A 12,601-nucleotide genomic window follows, 5' to 3' on the forward strand; every position below is an offset into this window, starting at 1 on the left:
GCATTGTAAACTGTGTACAACTTTTCTGCACGGGGAACCAACTAACGTACCTGCCTCACTTACGCTAATCCAAGACCATAGGCGCCGACTCCATGGGGCTTAATTGTGCCCCATGAACTTAACTTTAAATTCACATTTGAAATGTTCTAGACCATCAACTTTGGGGGGCTGAGACCGCTAAACCATCAATTTTGGGGGGGGGGGGGCTATGACCAGAGACAGCAAAACACATGACTTATTATTATATACTAAGTATGTAATTATGAGTATTGTTAAAATTTTTGAGAAATTCATGGGCTTTTATGAGATTCCGAACACTGAGGCCAAAACTTAAAAAAGGGAGAGTGATTCATTCATTAATTTATTTCAGTGATCAGAGCCCCCCCCAATAATTTTGACAAGTCGGCGACCCTGTCCAAGACTATGGTTCGGGTGACGGCTGTAAATACCTTACCAATGCATCGAAAAGTGTTTATGATGTGCTGTTACGAGTGGAAGATGTTGTTGCAGAGAAATTATAATGTGCTAATAGTTTATGGGGGGATATATTTTTTGAGTGTTTGGACAATTTAAATATAATTGCTGTAAAAACTTCGCAATTAGGATGCTGTGAAGATCATGTGCTGCGTACGCTACCTAAACTCGTATTTCACTATCTGAAATGTCGATTTTTCTTCCGCACCAAGGAGATAAGAAAGGAATTAAGTGCCTCGAAGACAGCAAAATCACCTCCGAAATTCTCCAAACTATCCAGCTGCTGAGCTCTTCTCCAAACGTAAGTAGCGTGCATTTTTGTTTCTTATGTAGTTAGTTATGTAAGCAACGCGAGCATCTTCCGCGCCGTCTCAAACGTCACCACTGCCATCTAGGCGGTGGACCACGGCAACTCAGGGAGTGCACACACTATTCCTTCTATACGCTCTGGTAAGGCTATTCGGGACTGGACCTACAGTTTAAAGTGGGTCCGAACCGAGTGCATAAAATAACGTGAACCGTGTGGTATAGGGGGATTGTTTGCTTATGGAATGGAAGGTCATGGGTTCAAACCTACTTCTTTTCAAAATCTTTTTCGGGAAGTAAACGGTTTTGGACGAGAATGCTTATCTACGTTTCTTGGATATTTCCGTTGGTATTTATGCGATTTATGTCCAGCATTTCCGGATGCAGAAAGTTGACATGTAAGTTCTTAATATGTGTTAACTTATAACAGCTGAATGAAAGGAAAAGTATTTCCGAAAACCCTCCCAATCACTGAAAGATTAAAAACATTAGTAGAAGCATTACTTGAGGCTTGCACAGTGGCGACGATTAAGCAGTGTAGAGGGGCAGATGACCCAGCACTATGCTAAACATTATCTACCAAGGGAACGAAACTGTCCTTGCCCTCACCCCCCTCCCCCTCACCTTGCCCCATCAGTTTTGAAACCCAATCGCCGCCACTGAACATGCTTCGCATAAATATTTACAGTAATATCATATAATATTATATTACGTTATTAGAACACTTCGTACTCGGTAAATAAAAATAAAAAATAAGAAGGAAAGGGTGGGATTTGAACCTACGATGTTTCGATCTTGACAAAAACAGTAAAAACCAAAGTGCTGTCGGCTAACCAACTACTCCAGGAGATTGCTAACAAAAAGCTCAGTAAAACATGTTAATCTCAGTTGAAGCAACATTGTGCCGGAGTTTCGAACCATTTTTCGCCAAGAACCAAGGAAAATACACACACTTTGCAGAATCGTTTGGTGTTGTGCAAGGTATCTTTACTAAACATTTCGCATTAAATCATCATAAATTTGCCTTCTTGCATTCAAATGTGACCGCAATTCTTTCCAGGTGGATGAGAACCTGTTCAGTGTTTCACAATGCACATACATTTACCTATTTTCAAATTCAGAACGAAGAATCTTGAAATATTTTCAACATTAGTATTCCTACTTAACATTCTATTGTCTACTCACATATTTTATTACTGCTTTAGGGTATCTTTACTTTATGGAATGTGGAAGAATGAAAAAAAAAATCACGAGCGTTTTCATTCAGGAAGAAGAAATGTTGCGAAGTTGGCTACTCTTAGTTGGCTCTGAAGCGCTATGCTGCCAAATTTACGAATTCCGGACTTGAAATTTTTTCAGGGCGGTCAAATAAGATGTTGCGAAGTGTACGCTTATATTGTGACTGTTCCGGAGACACAACTGCTTTGCTACCGTGGAGTGTGTGCGTCAAGTTTGAAGGAAAAACTTAGAACTCCTCTAGAAATGCAGCGCTTTTAATAACGTTGACAACTGTTAGGTATCAAGTAGAGATGAGTGTTTGACCTCGTGTCCAAAATTACTCCAATCCATTGGAATTCGAATCCTGGAGAAATCCGAATTACAAACCCTGGCTCAGATATCCCAATTCCATTGCATGGCTCAGATATCCAAATTTCTATCCATGGCTCAGATATCCAAATTCCAATCTCTGGCAGACATCCCAATTTCTATCTCTGGCAGACATCCCAATTTCTATCCCTGGCTCAGATATCCCAATTTCTATCCCTGGCTCAGATATCCCAATTTCTACCCATGGCTCACATATCCAAATTTCTATCCATGGCTCATATATCCCAATTTCTGTCCATGGCTCATATATATCCCAATTCCAATCCATGGCTCATATATCCCAATTCCAATCCCTGGCTCAGATGTACCAATTCCAATACCTGGCTCAGATATCCCAACTCCAATGCCTGGCTCAGATATCCCAACTCCAATGCCTGGCTCAGATATCCCAACTCCAATGCCTGGCTCAGATATCCCAACTCCAATGCCTGGCTCAGATATCACAATTCCAATGCCTGGCTCAGATATCCCAATTCCAATGCCTGGCTCAGATATCCCAATTTCTATCCATGGCTCAAATAACCCATTTCCAATCCGTGGCTCAGATATCCCAATTTCGATCCCGGATTAGATATCCGAATTCCTTACCCTCTGGTACGTTGCACAGTGCTATGGATCTCACTTTAAACTGTAGGTCCAGTCCCGATCAGCCTATCTGTGCATAAAATGGGCTTAGCATTTCTATTCAGTTCCTACCCCAGCTAAGACATTCGAATTCCAATCCTGAATCAGATATCCGAATCTTGAATCAGATAACCTAATCTTCATTTTTCGAACGCAGATCCACTCGTGGTCAGTAGTGAGTAGACAACAGTAATACCCATTTATGACGTCTACTTTTTTTTTCACGGTTTCGGAATTACCAGCTGAAGTAATGTGCGTTACCGTGCGACAGTCTGTTGGCCCACGCACAGCATAGTTTCAACGCCATCGACCGTGTAATCAGTCAAGATCAGCGAACCTTTGTTTCGCAAACAAAAACCAAACAAAAGGCTACCTGTTTAAAAAAAAAAAAAAAAAAAAAACTCCTCTTGGCCGTTGTTTATCCATTTCTCCGACAAGTCCTCGGGACTCCTCGTGCGAGCTTAGGAGAACACAGGTGTCCCCGTCCCTTGCATACTTGTAGGCCGACCCACGTGATCCGAAACGTCATTTCCTGCCCTGCATCGATCGAATCCGCACGGCGCCGTTTGTGGAGCCTGGACGTCTCCTCCCGACTTCGATCACGCTGTTTTGTTTTGTTGTGACGTCTTGACGAACCAGGTATGTACTTTGCTTCGTAGCCTGGCAATGTGTTAGCAAGCACGTATGGTTATTGTTGCACGCCGTCAAGAGCGTTTCATTCACGAACTTTTTCCGAATTTTCCACGCCCTCCGCAAAATTTTGCGTTCGTTTAAATTTAGTTTGGCAAAGTTTTGTGTCTTTTCGTGGTTTCTCTCGTACTTAGAGACAGTCATCTGTCGCGAATATTAATTTCTAAGGATAAACTTTCTCAACAAGACTGAGCCGCATTGTCAAGTTGAAGCTGCAATTTTTAAACAATTCGCTTTCGCACAGCAGGCCAGTACGCAATATTTCCAAAGTGATGCCATTGCCCTTAATTATTTGTTTGCAAAAACGTATTTTAATGCTGCTTAAAAACTAGATTAATGGCTTTGACGAGAATAAACTGTCGGGTCTCCTGATGTATTGGAAACCCTGTCGCCTTGTAATCGAGAGGTCCTGGATTCGATACTCTGTGAAGGCGCACTAGCCTTCGTGGCGGAGTAGTTATCACAGCGCGCTACGACGCCAGGTATCCCGGGTTCAAATCCCGGCCTGGGATGGGTGTTCTTTATTGAGCGCCCCTTCATCAATGTCATCCGATATGATGACGCGATAAAGGTAAAAAAAAAAGGTAAAGTGCTCCCCTGTGCTTAGCACCACGCCATGAAGGCGTATAGGGGGTGTGGGGGTAACGCCCCACACTTTCTTGATCCGGTCTCATCATCGGGATTAGCCAAATGTGGAAGAAATGCGCCTACCTGTGCATAAACTTTGTCGAGATAGACGTCACAAAGACAAACTAGAACTCGATGCTCGATACCCAGCGCTTTGGTTTAGCAACAGGTGATGATTTTGAAACACTTCTTTTTTCGATGCATATTGTATGGATGTGTCTTTACCAAGTTTTGAACCCAGAACTTTCATATTAGAGACTGGCACGCGTGGAAGTTTGCCCACGGCGCAGTCATAGTTTATACGTTTTTCTACCTTAAGAAAGTCTTTTTAGCCACATGTCTCATCAAGACCTTTTCGAAGTTTGGTCTGCTTTGTACACACAAAGTGATTGGAACTCAAAACACAGTTAATTAAACTGGATTCTAAGCACAGATCGTGTTAGTGCAGACTGAAACATAGGCTAAAGAAAAGACACACATATGTTAAACTCTCCCTATGTAGTACACCCTGCATTGCATTCTTGCAGACCAACGAGGCTCTGGCGCCTGGGCTCACAACCAGTTTTTTATCCCCATCTTCGCGATCAACCAAGTGGCAGAAAAATGGAACGAAGAAAACAATTTTAGGGCACCATGTATCAAGGGTATGGGTGAAAAAAAATCTACTACACTAACACATTTCTTAAAAAAATTAGCAAAGCAAACTAAATTTAGTTTATGGTTTCTGAAATCTTATGGCATCCTCTTATCAGTGGCGTGCCCTGGAGGGTTTTGTGGGGTGATAACCTCCCTTTTGGCCCAGTATTCCTAAGAAAATAACGTCAAAGGCAAGAAAAGATGGCAAAATGAAGACTGACTACTGAAAATAATGTACGTAATCCGCCTCTGTCTTCTAAAATCCTGGGCACGCCACTGCCTCATATAATTTTATTCCAAGGTTTTCTTCTGCGCTGTGTGTTTTTTATGTACGAACGATATTGTATGATTAGGCAATGGGTAATGGGTCTGAAGAATAAAAATGTCAGAGATTTTGTGACTTTTGTTGAACATTTGCACCCTGTTGGTGCACAAGAGCTACTAGGAACTTGCAACAGTGTTTTAATCAGATTGATGTTACTCAATTCATCCGTAGCTGCCCATGGCAAAATTGAGAAAGGAACAAATGACTGTGTGTAAATACCTGACGAGCAAACTGATTTTGACAACGAGTTCCAGAATTGTAAGGTGCACAAAGGTCGTTCACTCATTTTTTTTTAAACAACATAGTTGACTTGTACGGATACAAGTTGTAACAGCTTATACGTTCGGGCATTGCGAAAAATCGGATGTGTCTGGTGGCCCAAACATGGCACTGCCGGGAAGAGAAGTTACTTGTGCGGCCTGACGTCATTGCGTGGTAAATAAACATGACGTCAGAGCGCCGTGTGGCCAATAAGGCGGTGGAAAACTTTTGTGTGGGAGGAGCGTGCGCGTCGTTGAGATCTCCGCCGAAAGGAAGTGGCGTGTAACCAGTGCGAAGGGCTACAGACGCAATTTGGCTGCTGAGGTGATACGCAGAAGGATGCTGTCTGTGCTGATTAGACAATTCTCTCTCTCTCTCCCCCCCGCCCTCCCTTCCTCCCCCCTCACTGGGAGCGAAAACACAGAAGACTGGTGAGGGGAGGAAGAACTTAACCACACACAAATATGTTTATATATGAAGGACTCGGGTGTTAAGTGACATTTTGGTCATTTCTGAGTTCATTAAGAAAAAAACGTTATTACGGCTATAACAACCCGTGGCTATACAGTCCTCTCCTACCGAGAGGTGTGGAGATCTTCAACCAGTAATGGGGTAACGTGGGGGGTGAGCACGTCGAACCATCAGCCGTCAAAAATTTTCCACACCCTCCCCAATTTCCTCACAATGATGGGTTGCCACCGGTCCTATACACAGGCCGATTACCTATATTCCTTTTCCGGAATGTCTGGAGTAGGGACGCGCAGAGGCGAAAGCTTGTGGGCGGGGCCAGACTATGCGGCGCTCTCCTGAATGCAGAATTCCCACAAAACTACTGGACTGCGAATACCCAGTCGAGTCCCCCCTCCCGCGCGACCCTTCCCCTCCGCGCGCTCATTGGACGAGGCACACACCGCAACGTGCGCGCAGGACGCGTTCGCGTTCTCTTACTCCAGACATTCCGGAAAAGGAATATAGAGACTGAACCCAGGCAGACTCGAACCCATGCCGTCCCGTAGTCGGAGTCTAAAGCACAGCGCCTTAGACCGCACGACCACCGAGGAGGACTTATTAGAGCTACACTGTAGATAAATTATTTTCGCGTTGTGCTTACCAATTTCAGAAGGCTTCACTGAGTCCAATCCAAATTGTATGACATGGCAACTTCACTCAAAAATTGAAGAATGGCACATTTTACTTTGTAACTCAAAAATGACCAAAAGGCCACTTACCATGTTTTACACCCATATATAATACACATATTTATAATGTTATTAAATGTAAAAGTAAATTACTAAATATATTTTTTGAAAATACACCATTATTAAATACATATAAATGTCAAAATATTAGTGAACACGAATACACTTCATTTTTTTCCGTCGAGCGGGAACATTCGGAAAGCACAGGCAATAGACCCTTTACCTCTCCAAACCAAATTTTTGCTCTGATTGGCTGTTACCACAGCAGCTAGCAGAGAAGCCAGTTGCAATTAGAACACGCTCTAGTCGCCAAAACCAGTCTAAAGTCGTTTTCACGTTCAGAAGACACAATGGGCTCTTATGGGCAATGCTTTTCTTATGGGAAATACGAGCGCACTGTTGTGAAATTTCTGGATTTACAAATTTAGCTTAAGTAAAATCGGTACCTGCAATTTTGCAGGAAATTTTGTAGAGAATACGATGGTGAACACAAATAACTGGTAACTTGCTTACATAATTTTAGATAAATTAAAAGCGCAAATTTTCTGTGAAAACACAATTTTTACACATTCCTAACGTTGAAACATGCCGTAAAATTGAAGCATTCATTATTAAAAAAATTGACACTGTTTTTTAATTATTATAGGTGACGGTGGTACTCAGAATTTATCAATACTTTAAAGCATATTTGCATTAAAAAATATTCAAATAAAGTATGTGGAGATTTTTTATATTCGTGCAGTAGAAAATGTCGTCACTGGCCATTTTTTGTTCTGTAATTCCAAGTAAAAACTTCCAGCGACAAAGTTGTGGAGAAAATAATGAAATTATTTTTTATAACCACTCAAAGGTTCCCAGAAATATTACTTCCATGCATTTGGAGTTTGTTTTTAACCCGAACCGCGCGCGAAGTAAGGAGACGTTGTCTGGCCATCTTGAGCTGGCTCACCGCAGCATTCCGGCTAATCACCATCAAGTTTTCGAGTTGTTATTTTATTTCCATTCAGCAAAAATATGAACTTCATGCAGTTTGTTATAATAGAATTGAAATTACTTAAATTTAATAATTGACAATTATTTCCAATGCTGCTGTTGTGAGCAACATTAGTGCTGTCGCAAATACACGTTGTTTTTGTTTACATTACTGTCGACATTAATACTGAAATGAAGATCACCTTTCAGTTTCCAACGTACACATAAATTCATAGACACCATATTAACCTTTGAAAGGCTTTCCAACACGTGACAAAATATGGGGCTTCAAGATAGAAATATGACATGCCTTGCTTGAGTCATTCACGTCTTTTCAGTTCACGTGGGCCATAACTCATTTGTTTGTTTGGGTTGCAACTTGAATCTAACCCATGTGCCAGGTTCCCCTTACTTGAGTGAGAGATCTGCTTTGGTCTGTTTAGAATTTTTTTCTCTCTCGAAAAAGTGTTTTCAGTTGTGTGAGCGCTCAGTGATTTTTACTTTTTTAAGTGATTTCTGAAGTGTTATATTCGTGCATTACACTCGCGTGTGTAGTGATCGCAATGGATCATAGTAAAAAGGGTAACTGTAACGTTCACAGTATAATATTAATATTTACATATAATTATCATTATAACTATATACAAAATACGTAACACCTTCATTGTGAAGGAAGGTCATTATTTCCCGGCGACATGAGCTAGCACTGTATTGGCAACACTGTGCGGTTTCTCCATAAGCGCCGTTGTGTCTTCTGAACGTGAAAACGACTATAGCAGCCAACCTGTCAGCCATCATTGCAACCAAGTAGCCAGTCCAATGCCAACTAGGGCATTCGGCCTATACAAAACTTAAAATCTCTCTCACCACCTTCCCCCCTTCCTCAGTGCCGTCCTTTTCTACTGGTCACTGCTTTTAATTTTAATCTCTATTTTTTTTAACTCGCTGAAATTTCTTTCCTCTCTTCGCCGTTCTCTATTTTCACTCACCCCCTCTCTTTTCTCTGTCTCTTCTTTTCTCTCCCCTCTGTGTCCCTCCTATCCTTTCTCTCTCTTTTCTTCTCTCTCTCCCCCACTCTGGCTTTCTGTCCCTTCTCTCTCGCTCATTCTCCATCCTCGCTTTTTTTCCTCCTTCTTTCTCTCCCTTCCTATGTTTTCCTCTTCGCCAGCTCGGTGACGCTTCCCAGCCCTGTAGCTGGATATTTTGGCGCCCCAGGCAGAATTGTGGTTTGGCGCCCTGTCCCCATCCTCTCCCCCCCTAGCACCGCCATTGTATGTGCCACTTTCGCCATGGTACGCAATGGTTTGTGATATTTACGTCCTACAAATTTTGAAATGAAGAAACAAAGTAAAAACTCATGAAAATGATAAAGTTTATATTTAAAGATTTGCATTTCTGATTAAAAAATAAAAAAGTTTAGCATATTTCAGAAAATTTCAGTTATGTCGTAGTGTCTGCAGATCATCGTTAAAGACGTACTATTGCCACTCTTTTGGGAAACAGAAAATTCCACCAATATGTTACCAGAATATCAGCCTACAAGAAAAAAAGGGTTAAGAATAATTTTATCGAGTTCAATTCAAGGGTGACACTTGTCGTCTGGTGACCCTCCAAAGGAAGTATCTAGGGGTAACTTCAACACTTGAAAATTTTCAATGGGAACAAGGGTCGAGTAACACCGGTTTGTTGTCTTTTTTTATATTTTTTTAAAGAAATACTTTTAAAGGCGCCCTAGGCTTCAGCCCCCAATAGCCTGCCCCTCGCTACGGTCCTGACGCTTTCCATCTCGGTACCGAAGTTCCCGGACTCGAATCCCGGCCTGGGCATGGGTGTCAGTAGTTTCATCCATTCGTCACTCATCCTCATCGTTGCCAAAAGTGGCAGAAAAACGACGTTAAAAGCAAAAATACCGTATCGCAATGTTAAAACTGCGATGGGATCGAACCAAGAACCTTTAGATTGTATTGGGTGGTGTAGTTATCCGTCATTCATCTTTCAGATGGTTATATCTCGATTAGCCTAAAGTATAATGTATGCGAAAGGTTACATCCAAAGAATTCACACGTACAGTAATTGGGTTTCTGTGCTCTCCATGACTGAACCGATATGGATATTGGTAAGAAGAGGATAATACTTGCCTCACAAATAGATGAAGGTTATTTCCATACTTGTCCTCTCAATTGTCACTTGTCCAACCTTCCTGTCAGAATTAAATCTGTTCACGTCACATTGTCCAATAATCGCTACCCACTACCCTTCTCTCTCACAATCTGCCGTCCTTACTCTCTCTTGTATTCTCGCCAACTCTCCATTCTCTCTCCCTTCCAACTCGCATGCCACATTCGCCTCCCAAGTCAATCACCTAACTTTTGCCTGATTACTTACTCAGCATTCCTTTCTCTGCTATGTTAAGACTTGACACTTCTTACCCAATACCTTGGGTACGATACGATACAAATACTCTCTTTTGCTTGCTTTTTTCTCGTATCCATCTCATTTTCTCTCTTTTGTTGTCTTCTCTTCTCTCCCCTCGCCTTTTCTTTTTTTCTCTCTCTGTACCTTTCGGTGCGCTCTTCTCTCAGTATCTTCTCTGTGCGTAGCTGCTTTTTCGACTGTTTGGGCCAGACCAATATTTGTTTCCAACTGAGATACTAACGGAAGCTATAAATCGCGTTGGTGAGCTTAGCGTCACGCCATAAAACATACACACTTATCTTTGTAATATAGTAGACGAATGAAATAGCAGAACATCACCGTGCACCAGTCGGCTTTATGAGTGCTCACGGTGAATATTACCGCTGGCAGTCTCTTAGCCAGAGACATAAGTTCAATAACAACATGTTCTCATTATTCACATCATAGTTAACCAATGTTTCCGACAATTCAAACACTTTCCTCAGTAAACATTTGCCTGGAACGCTCCTCTAAGCTACAACGCTCATAACCCGAAATAAATACATCACGTTGTTCCATAGTAGTTAGTAGGGTCCCAGGTTAGATCGTTGATGAAGGCACAGTGGTTCTGATCGGCAGATCCAGTCCTGATTGGCCTATCTGAGCATAAAGTGGACTCCAATCAAACCTTTACAAACTTTCTGTTTCCTGGTAAGTTTTAGATTTCTTAACAGGCCGGAAGTTTTGCACGGATTTTTTTTGACTTGTTCGCTATTCTCACAAGCTCCCATTCCAACTTTAATACCTACCGTGGGTTAGTGGGCAAGGGCCCTTGTTTCCTTCTCTGTATGCAACCATCTTAATCCAACTACTTGTTTGGTTGCATAAGAAGCAAGGCGAGAATAAGACTATCTTTGGCTTTTGTATCGCTGACAGTGACAATGTGAATGCAAGAACAATTTATTTTATTTTTGTTATTTCACGTCCCTTTCTGCCACTTTTGGCTAATCACAGTAATAGGGATGAGTGATATGATTAATGAAATTGATGAAGGGACTCTCACAAAGAACACCCATGACCAGTCCAGGATTCGAAACCGGGACCCCTGGCGTCGTATCGCGCTGCTGCGAAATCGACATCACATTTACTCTTCCAGAATTTAGTAAAGTAGGAAGTGTTATATTTGACGACGAGAAATTGCTTTACACAGAGATACGTTCCGCTTGATTATTTACACGTGGGCCAAATATTTTGGTCATTGTAATTCCAAAGTGAATCTATTGGTAACAACTGAGCATTTGTACACTCCTGTTCACATAAAGTGGCACATTTTGTAAGGTTTACAGTTGAAGCATGTGCCACAGGAGTGTACAACGTGGTTGCATACATCGAGGATAAAATTAAGTTTTTCATGTGTTCGTAACGGCGAAACGAGGCGTCAAACATAAAAAAGAATATTTTTTTTCTGATTGACGATTGATAAACACAATATGCGACACATCCACCCCTGGGCATGAATGTTCTTTGTGAGTGACCCTTCATCATTTCCATGATATCATCATTCATCCTCATCTTCGCGATTAGCCAAAAGTGGTTGAAGAGAAGTGAAGTAAAATAAATAAATCAAATCAAGGACACACACACTATAACCAATCAGTTAAGCCAGCCAACTAATGTGTTTGTGGAGTAAATTAATTTTTGCACAGGTGAAATTTTCAAGTTGTTGGCTGAAGTCTCTGTCTCATCTCGATTTAACGGAAGTGTGTCTTCTTCTTGGCCTGGGGTCGTCGAATCTCGAATTCATAAAGTCTGCCACTGTACAGTGAGCAGGCGTAGTTCCACAGGGAGGGCGATAGGAGCGATCGCCCCTCCCAACTGCCAGGTTTTTGGACACATTATTATGCCTAATATATTTGAAGACTGTAATGTTTTTGTCTTCTATCACCAAGTTTACCCCGAGACCCGTTGAAAGAATACCTTTTGTTTCTTTATTTATTCATTTTACTCCTCTGATCGGGCCTCCCCGATGGCGCAGTGGTAGCGTTGTTGCCTTGTAATCAAGGGGTCCCGGGTTCGATACCCGTTGGAGACACATAGTGGTTCGGATCCCACTTTAAACTGTAGGCCCAGCCCCGATTAACCTAACTGTGCATAAAGTGGGTCTTAAAACACCAAATCAATGAACCAACCAATCATATCTGATCGTTCAGTTTCTCGTAGTAATGAGAGGAATTTCGATATCGGCGTACATGTAGACCCCAGTTTTTGCAAAACAATAACATGCAGTCCATGCAAGTCAGCTTGTAGGAACATTCCATGTGAAAGTGCCTCTAAACCTCAATTTTTAATATTAAATACAATGCTGTTACTTTATCCTATCTTGTGAGCACCTGGCCCCCCAACTTAAAGAAGACTAAAAAAATAACACATGATTAAGGTCAGTTACTACATTTTTGTTATGAAGCCATACCGCAAATCTTGACGT

The 12,601-nt window shown here is 41.8% G+C and overlaps 1 protein-coding gene across 5 annotated transcripts in view; it reads left to right on the forward strand.

Annotated features, from left to right (window-relative positions):
• Window positions 1–12,601, forward strand: part of raw (NDT-like domain-containing protein raw) — a 261,149-nt gene that overhangs the window by 58,460 nt on the left and 190,088 nt on the right. Inside the window, exon 1 of one of the 5 annotated variants that reach the window (XM_083144446.1) lies at window positions 3,570–3,651. The exons of the other annotated variants lie outside the window; for them this stretch is intronic. The gene's annotated coding sequence lies outside the window, so the exon portion shown is untranslated. Of the gene's footprint in view, window positions 1–3,569; window positions 3,652–12,601 lie in introns of those variants that run through there. 5 annotated transcript variants of the gene reach the window in all.

The sequence above is a fragment of the Lepisma saccharinum genome, chromosome 23 (genome assembly GCF_977018435.1).
Source record: "Lepisma saccharinum chromosome 23, izLepSacc3.1, whole genome shotgun sequence".
In the NCBI taxonomy this organism is placed as follows: Eukaryota; Metazoa; Arthropoda; class Insecta; order Zygentoma; family Lepismatidae; genus Lepisma; species Lepisma saccharinum.